Raw genomic sequence first — 9,952 nt, 5'->3', positions numbered from 1 at the left:
ATGGAAGTAGCCAAAAGTCGCCAAACGATAGAGGAGAAAATGCTAATCTCAAAGAAACGGTGGTCAGAATTGGGATTCCATAAAAACATTTTGTTTGACAAACGAAGAAAGGATTTGCTTGCTGGACGTCAAGAGTAGACACCTCAGCTTTGAGCTATTGTCCAGAGCTAGATAACCTCCCCCAAAAGAGCTAAGTTGAAAAGCTCTTCTTCCTCTGACTGAGAACTCTCTGAACGACCCTAACTTGAAAATATCCAGCATCTTGAAACCGGTAAGAACCCGAAGGATTAACTTTTCTTAGCACAAAGTGTACCCTGAAGTATTTTATAAATAGTTATTCTCACCATTCACTGAACAAAGTAGGGGGTAGAGCGATAGCCCTAGATATATCTAAGTCTTTTGGCAGGGTATGGCACGATAGTCTTCTCAGGAACATCAGATCATATGGTATCACTGGAAGAATGCTTAACATCATTAAATACTTCTTAAGTAAGAGAAAAATCCAGGTTTTCCTCGACGGTCATACATCTAAACAATTTGATATAAATGCGGGTGTGCCTCAGGGGTCTATCCTTGGACCTTTATTATTCCTAATATTCGTAAATAACCTCCTTGATAAAATTGTCTCTGAGATGGGTATATTTGCTGACAACACCACGTTCTATAACAGGCACGAGGGGAAAAGAAATGAACACATATCTAAGGAAATGGTAGAAACACTAGAGGATGACCTCCAATCTGTAGTGGAATGGAGGTAAAAATGGATGGTCACATTCAATGTTGCCAAGACTAAACTTGTTTCCTTTCAGTAATCACAAGAAACCTTCTCTATCACCTATAGCAATGTCCAAAGACATATTACCTGAAAGCACTTCTTTTAAACTCCTTGGCCTAACGTTCACAGGGAACATGAGTTGGAACAGATACTGAGAGTATTGCTAAAGTCGCTGCGAAGGAAGTGGGCTCTCTCTACCGTGCTAGAAAGCTACTTACGCCTGAAAGTATCCTGTACCTCTATATGGCCACTATTCGGTCATGTATGGAGTATTGTTGTCGCATTTGGGCTGGTGCATCTACTACTAGTCTCTCATTCCTGGACAGGGTTCAAAAAAAGTCACCAACCTGATAGGTCCTGAACTGTCATCTAAGATCCAGCCTCTGTCCCATCGACGAGATTTTGCATCCCTCTGCTTGTTCTACAAGTATTTTAATGGTGAATGCTCTGACGAACTACAAGCACTTGTACCCCCTCGACATAAACACTCCAGACACATCCGACAAGCATCTAAATCCCATTTCTACACAGTAGAGATCCCTAGATGTAAGAAAGCCTTCTACTCCATAGTTTCTTCCCTAGAACTGCTAGACTTTGGAACTCACTTCCGGGATTCTGCTTTCCCAACTGCACTGACATACAGAAAGGTGATCAACAAAACAACAAAAATAACACAAAGTATTAAAATATAATCGTTAGAAATTATAAATTATAATGACTCAAACCCTAATAGAACTAAAAACGCTAACAATGAGCAGAAAATACAATGCTTAACCAATAGCATATTTTACCAATTCACAATATTTGCCAAAGAAAACCCCAATAACAAGAAATTTTACGGTGGTATGACCTCCTTGGATTTTAAAAGCAGGTGTTACGATCACAGAAGTACATTCAAAAACAAAATACGCTGAGTAAAAACAGCATTAGTGAACCACTACTGAGAACTCAGGGAAAGTAGACGCTCGCTGATAGTCGAATGGAAAATAGTACAGAATGCCACCACATGTAGGAACTTAGACGATCCGTGTAGACCATGTTTAAATGAAAAATTAGCTATCCTAAATTTTAAGGAACCCCACATTTATTCAATCGTATAAGTAAAGTATAAAAGGATAATGACACCTGAAATAATAATAATAATAATAATTATAATAATAATAATAATAATGAATAAATGAATAAACTAGTATAAACAAAAATGAGCAAAAAAAGCAAAAAAAAAGCAAAAAAAAAACAAAAAACAAAAACGGTCAATTTTTTTAAAACTTTGACCCCTATTATGACCCCTTAACATTTATTCTTTTGAGTTCAAATCGAGTTATTAAGTTAGATCCATGTCAAAGGAACCTATATCTAAAATTTCAAGTGTTTAGACCCAAAATTGTTGAAGGAGTTTGGTAGAGTTATCAAAGCTCAAATCGTTGAATTTTTACCCCTTAACAGCTAAATTTCTGACCGAAAACCGATCACATCGATGTTCCCAAATCTCAGTACCCTGTATATCAAATTTCGAGTCTGTAAACTGAAAATTGATAGAGTTATTGCGAAGGAAAATGTACACAGACACACAGTCACGTTCACTTTTATAGATATATAGATAGAAGATATATATATATATATATGTGTGTGTGTGTGTGTGTGTGTGCGCGCGTAAAAGTGAAATAGTCAGTCTGTGTGTATGTGTGTTTGTATGTGTGTGTGTGTTTTTGTGTCTGTCTGTGTCTGTGTACATTTCCATACAAAACTACTCCATCAATTTTCAGTCTACAGACTCAAGATTTGACATAAGGGATATTGAGATTTGGGAAAAATCTTTTTAATCGGTTTTCGGCCAGAAATTTGGCTGTTTAGGGGTCAAAGTTCAACGATATGACCTTTAAAAACTCTACCACACTACTCCGCCAATTTTGGGTCTAAACACTTGAAATTTTAGATGTAAGTTTTATAACTTGATTGGAGCTGAAAACAATAACATAAGTTAATAAAGAAAATTGACCTCTGTAGTCTCTACCAAATTACTCAGCCAATTTTTACTCTTAACATTTGTATATTCCGACAATTTGGCTACCAAGGAGTCAAAGTTAAAAATATGTGAACTTTGCGGTCTCTAGCAAACTTTTCAGCCACTTTTGGGTGTAAACATTTGAAAATTTACATAAAGGGTATTCAAACATGCAGCAAGCTTTTTTTAAGAGGTAAAAGTTGAAAGAGTTGATCTTTGCAAATTCTACCAAATTCCTCCGCCAATTTTGGGTCTAAACACTTGAAATTTTTTATGTAGGTTACCTGGACATGAGTCTAACATGTTGATATATATATACATGCACATAAAGTTATGAACAGTACATAGGGGCCGAGCAAAGCCGAGCTGAACTGCTAGTATATATATTATTGAGTGAGCTTGTCTACAATTTTTCCTATATATTTCAATCACACGCATACATATAGTATATCAATTCCTCGTGAGGATTCGCCAAGCTATTGCATGGAAACGATGTTAGTGCATGTTTTTCTTTTTGTTATTCACACACTCATTTATCAAAGCTACTAGTCGTGCGTTTATCAGACAGAGGTTCACTTGACCTCTTATTCACCACTTCCTTTGTTCATTTTTTAATCGATGGGTCGATACTTTTTTTGTATTAGAAATTAACCTAGTTTTAATCTAATGTTTTCGCCTACATTTTTGTTTATACTAGTTTATTCATTGTTGTTGTTGTTGTTGTTGTTGTTGTTGTTGTTGTTATTATTATTATTATTATTATTATTATTATTATTTCATGGGCAAGCTTTTTCCATCAGTTTGGGTCGAAAATTTTTAGTTACAAATATATAAATGTATGTATGTATGTCTGTTTGCATGTCTGCCTTAAACTTTCAATAGAGGCGACGGATTTTACCAAGATCAGTATCGTTTTAAAGTTCGGCCTTTCATACTATATCTAAAAATTGGCTAAAAACATTAATATCTTCCCCTTCAACTTGGAACTTTTCTACAGGGGGGTCACTTTTTTCGCCGATATTTTTTAAGGTTATCCTCTCCTTTAGATTGTCTAGCCTTAATTTTAAAAAATGCCGCTTCCGGTTTGGCGGTGGTTATAACAGCATAAACGTTAGGTTTTTACCCTGCCCTTTTCCTCCTTTGCGGTACGGGTTCGAGCCTGCCTTCCTACTACCAATTTTTTTTTTTTTTTTTTTTTTGCTCAACATACACATCCAAACACCCAAGCAATGTAAAATTTCAAATATTTAGACCAGAAATTGTCTGAGTAATTTGGAAGAGACCGCAGAGGTCAATTTATTGTTTTGGGCTCAAATCAAGTTATTAAGTTAGATCCATGTCCAAGGAAACTATATCTAAAATTTCAAGTGTTTAGACCCAAAATTGTCGGAGGAGTTTGGTAGAGTTCTCAAAGGTGAAATCGTTAATCGTCAAATTTCTGGCCCAAAACCGATCACATCGATTTTCCCAAATCTCAGTACTCCGTATATCAAATTTCGAGTCTGTAGACTAAAAATTGACATAGTTATTGCGTAGGGAAATGTACACAGACACACACACAGACACACACACACACACACACAGACACGTTCACTTTTATAGATATATAGATATATATAAACATACATACATGTATGTATGTATGTATGTATGCATGTATGCATGTATGTATGTATTCTAATCGCACAAAAGCCGTCTGAAATAGTTCTTTGTCTGGAGATTGAGTTATATTTTATAAAAGTTATTCATTTAGCCTTAACTTGTAATTAACTCATCAACTAATCCATTTCTTACCAAATATCATACTCTCCCACTGTATGTTGTTTGATAAGCTCTCTTGTTTCATACACACTCTCTCTCTCTCTCTCTCTCTCTCTCTCTCTCTCTCTCTCTCTCTCTCTCTCTATTTATCTATCTATCTATCTATCCATCCTTCCATCCATCTATCTATCTCTTCATGTTTGCACTTCCAATTTACTCCTAAGAGTTGGGTGCAAACTAGTCCCGTCAACCATCACTCTATTACGAAACGTTTGTTTCTCATTAGGCGTTCTTAACTTGTAGCCTTGAATGATGCTATATTTGAGCACCTGGCTCGTCTTGCAGACACCTAATCGTTGTCTGCACTTATAAATTGCCGTCGCACTATAAAACCTACGCGCTTCTTTTCATAGAGCAAAGGATTAGCAAGCAAATCGCCGTCTATTTAAACCGTAATGAGTTCGATTCACACTGAGGTAGTGTAATCAGTTCGCCGTTATGTAATTGATTTGAACACTTTTGATGTAAATGAAGTCGGGGCTTTAAAAGGGGTGTTTGTTTTTTTGCTTTATCATTTATTAGTCATCGCTTATCAAGGCGAAAAGACACTCGAAGATAACAGATTGCTAATTGAATTGTGATTAATTTTATTAGAAGACCGAAAACGATGAGTTAAATGACACAAATTGAAAAGGCCATATTAGAATAACTTGGAATCTTGTTGAAGTCATAGATAGGGATTGACAAGTCAGGTTTGGTTGCATATAAATGGATTTCAGCACCTGGAAGTTTGAACGCAAACTCCTAATGTTCTTTTGTGTTTGGTGTGTGCGCATGCGCATGCGCGTACTCGGGCGCACGTGTGTGTGTATGTGTGTGTATGTGTGTGTGTGTGTGTGTGCAAATCGCTCCAGATAAAACATGAAGCCACTTGATCTAAGGAGTCAACAAGAATAAAATATGATTGCCGCAAAGACAGGATATATCTGTTGATCTTAGTCTTGAAAAGATCGAGCCTACTATGAGTAGGAGGAAAACAGTCAGAAGGAAGGCACTTCCAGAAGTTTGCAGTTCTTAGAAAGAAGTTATTGGAATAGGAAGATGTATTAGAATGAGGTAACATTACATCGAATTGATGGATACCACTAGACAAACTAATCAAACGAGCTGAAAGAAAAGTAGCAGAGGATATATTAGACAATTTTGAAAAACACATGTCCTAATACTATTTATTGAAAAGACTGAGACTAGCAACCTCGCGTTTGTGAGAGAGGTTGCAGAGATGCAAAGAAGAAAGGGTGAGGCAAATGAAATTAAAAATACGTTTCTGCACCTTATCAAATGGAACAGAATTTCACAAGCTTAAATGTGACAACAGTATTCCATACATAGTTTTATACAAAGCTAGCAGGGAAACCCAACGTTGCCCAGGATTGAATGATGATCAACCAATGTTTCACACCCCCATACTTTTATTGTCATCGAAATCGGTGAAATCGCCCATTTTTCAATCAAATCGATTGTCAGATCTAGTTGGGTACCTGTTGCGGTGCACCTGCAGAAAGCTTCACATGTCTCCCAGCAATGACTTAGTCCACAATTCATTGTAGTTTACACTTTACTGTATAGAAACTACTGCTGATTCTATAAAATTATTTTTCTCTATAATGGCTTGAATTAAAGTTTTAAATGCAAAAGTCAAATATGATTGTTCAATTGTGCTCTAAACAAAAACATTCATTTCGAATGCGCCCTTGCCATATCAAGAATCTACTGTTGATTTTATATGTTGGACCTTTCGGCTTGTGAGGTAATAAAACTTCTCGAATGCACTTGTGATGTTAGGCTGTGTAAGATGTTAACTTTGGTCAAAATCGCCTGTTCCTTTTTTTTTTTTTTCATCGGGTTATTTCGATTCTTGATATTTATTGGAGACATTCCGATATAAAGGCTATTTAAGAACACTGCCAAGCACATAAAGTACCTTCGGGTGAAATTTCATAGAAATCGGCCCAGCCGCTTTCGACTTCGTAGGGAACGAACCCACACGCGCGCGCGCGCACACACACGCACGCACACACTTACATACACACACACACACACACACAATGCTCCTTTTATATAATAGTAGAGATTTGTAGAAATAAAGAATAGCCTCAGGTGTGAGAAAGTATTTAAAGTGACAGAGAGAACTGACTTCATGAGAAGCAGAAAAAACAGACTCATTTCATAGATCTGTTTTAAGAAGCACACATTATTTTATATATTATATTTCATCTGTAGCTAGATCTGATTCTCTAGATCTGATTCTCACAAAACGAACGAAGCTTTATTCATATGACACAATAACTTGTTTACTATTATTTTACGAGAAGCGAAAATAGCAATAGATCTAACATATGAATCGCAAGAAAGTTTTGATGAGAAAGAAAGACCAAGAAGTTTTAGAATCGGTTTCTCATCGATTGCAGAGCCATTCATGACAAAATGCAACATTGTCATTGCTTTTAAAATTGACCCAAACGTTGTATGTATAGACAATTGAAGAAAAAAAAATCTTTGACATGAATATTTTAAGTGAAAGAAAAGTTATTTATTTTCCTCATTTCGCACACAAGTCGCCGACACATATTTACAACACGATAAATATGTTTTCTCTTTTTTTCTTTTTCTCGACAGATAGCAGTCCTTTGTTTTTAGCTGCAATAAGCTGGGGAATTATCGTAAATCTTTCTGGAACGCACTCGTCGGCCGGCTCGCTTTCTAAAGTCTCTAAAGATGAAAACTCGCGTGCTTTTCGAGCATACTTTTCAAATCGTCATGCGTCTTTTACTTTTTCTTCCATTCCTCTTTTCTTTATGATCTTACATAAGCATTTCATTTCGTGACGTCACACTCACGCCATGTGTTAAAACGCTGACGACATTAACTCGGCATGTGAGTCGTCAATAAAGTTTCTTCCCCAGAACTGCTAGACTTTGGAACTCCCTTCCGGATTCCTGCTTTCCCAACTGCACTGACATGCAGAAGTTCAAGTGTAATGTGAACAGACAGCTTGCTACTCAACTCCCTTCATAGTATCACTTCAACTTATGTCCCTGATAGTAGCCTCCTACATCAAAATGGCACTGTGCCTTATTTGGGGTAAAAATGGAATTTTAAAAAGGTATCATGGTTTATGGGCATACAATTTACTCATGAAAAAAGGAATTGTTAAAATGAATCAATCGAGGTACATTGATAAAATCCTATTAAAATTTGGAATGAAAGAATACAAGAAACGCTCTACACGGGTTAAAAATAATATCAATAAAAATACAGGCACAGAATCTGAAATAATCGACGATAAACTATATCGAGATATAATAGGAAGCCTTATATAATTAATGACTGCTACGAGACCTGACATGTGTTACACTAACAAAATTATCACAAAAATTATCAAGACCGACAATGAAGGATCTACAAAGAGCTAAACAAGTCCTTCGTTATTTAAACGGAACTAAGGCACAGCATTTCCTATTTAGAAAATCAACAACCCCCCTAAAACAGAGGAGTTTTCAGATTCAGATTGGAGAAACGATGAAGATCGAAAAAGTATAATTGGATATTGTTTGAGACTATCAAAAAATGAGTCTATTGTTTCATGGAAATCTAAAACTCAGCAGATTGTATGTCTCTTTAATTGTGATAATTATCGAATGGACACGAGTCTACCAGATTATCAAAAAGAAAATTAAGACAATATTTAAATATTTCTTGGGGTGTTCAGCTGCAATATTCTAGTAAATCGATCACCCATTTTAGAACCATTCGACGTTTTTAGGCCAAATTTCGTAAATTTAACCTTTTTTAAGCAAGTTAGCCTTTTTTTATTATTCCGAAAAAAGGGTTACACTGCTTAAAAATTACTAACCTGCTTTAAAAAGGCAAAATTCGCGAAATTGGTCCTAAAAACGTCCAGTAATTCTAAAATGGGTGGTCGATTTACATTAGCATTAGAAACCGAACACCCCTACAATCATTTAAATATTGAGTTTTTCAGAGGGTTTTTTTTTGTTTGTTTGTTTTTGTAAAGTAGTGTCCATTCGATAATAATCCGCTAAGAAAATTGAAAAAAAAACGGCAATAAAAAAACATGAAGGGGGAGTAAGCTCCTTCAGGTCCGCCAAATATATGTATGTTCTTTCTTTAAGTATGTTTACATTCTTCCGTCCTCCCCTCTTTGATTTATATATAAATGACTCAGACACATCTTGTGACAATCCTGTGTCCTATCCCAAACGCAGATACAATTTAATTTGTTTGCATTACATTTTTCTCATGGTGACTTGAGCGACAATTTAGTGGAACACGGGACACAAATGGTTGCAAAGTGCCGGAAAAAAATGTGGGAATTCAGCTATTAGATAGGAATATGACACAGTAAACCTTGTGGTTGGGGACTGTGTCCTCCAACTGGCACGGGATGTGCGATCAGTTCTCCGACCCATTGGCAGACGGAGAATGATGGTATTTATTTGCTCCCCCACTGAGCAAATTAGGCACAAGGCCGTTGGCAGACGGAGAATGATTGAGAACAATGTGTTTAGAAACAGAAAGTGAAGATGTGTAGAGTGAATCTGGAACGTGAATAAATGCGTGGCAGTTTGGAAGAAAGTTTATTATTCGGAGACTATGATTGGTAAGGAATAAAAGTTAACTCATTTGGTGATTGTGGTAGCGGTTATCTGGGATAAGTCGAGAATCTTAAGGTTTTAATGTTGAGATTTTATGATTAAGGATGAGAATAGGGAAGGTAAGCCGATGATTTATGCGAAGGAGGAGAAAGAAAAAAAATTTAATAGATATTTTATTTTCATGCTAAAAATGCCATTTGTAGCTGTGAAAACTTTCATGATTTTGTGTAAGGACATTGTTTGATTGTTAAAACGAAAAGACAATCAAAATGAAAAGGGGGAGAATTCTAGGTGTTTTATGTTGCTATGAAGACTACTTGAAGACAATGTTTTGTGTAAAATTACCCAAAGACCTTTCTTGTGTTGTTTGTTATTTGTCAAAAAAAAAACATGAAAGACAATCAGAAAGAGAAAGAAAATTATCTTTCTGTGAAAAAAAGAAGCCGTTTCTATGTATCTGTTGCTGTTAGAACTGCTTCATATTTTAATGTATAAGAAAATTTACTTTTTTTTTCGCTTATCATAGAAAAAAAGAAAAAAAAGGAGACTGATATGTATTATATATCGCAATTACCTTTTTTTGTTTTTGTTATTTTGTTTTTGTTGTTTTGTTTTTGTTTTTGTTGTTTTGTTTTCTGTTTTGTTTTGCTTGTTTGTTTGCTTGTTTGCTTGTTGTTTGTTTTTTGTTTGTTTTTTGTTGTTTTTTATTTTTATTTTTATTTATTTATTTAT

This window comes from Euprymna scolopes, chromosome 8 (genome assembly GCF_053919585.1).
Source record: "Euprymna scolopes isolate OS-2025 chromosome 8, ASM5391958v1, whole genome shotgun sequence".
In the NCBI taxonomy this organism is placed as follows: Eukaryota; Metazoa; Mollusca; class Cephalopoda; order Sepiida; family Sepiolidae; genus Euprymna; species Euprymna scolopes.
Note: the sequence above shows the minus strand (reverse complement) of the source record.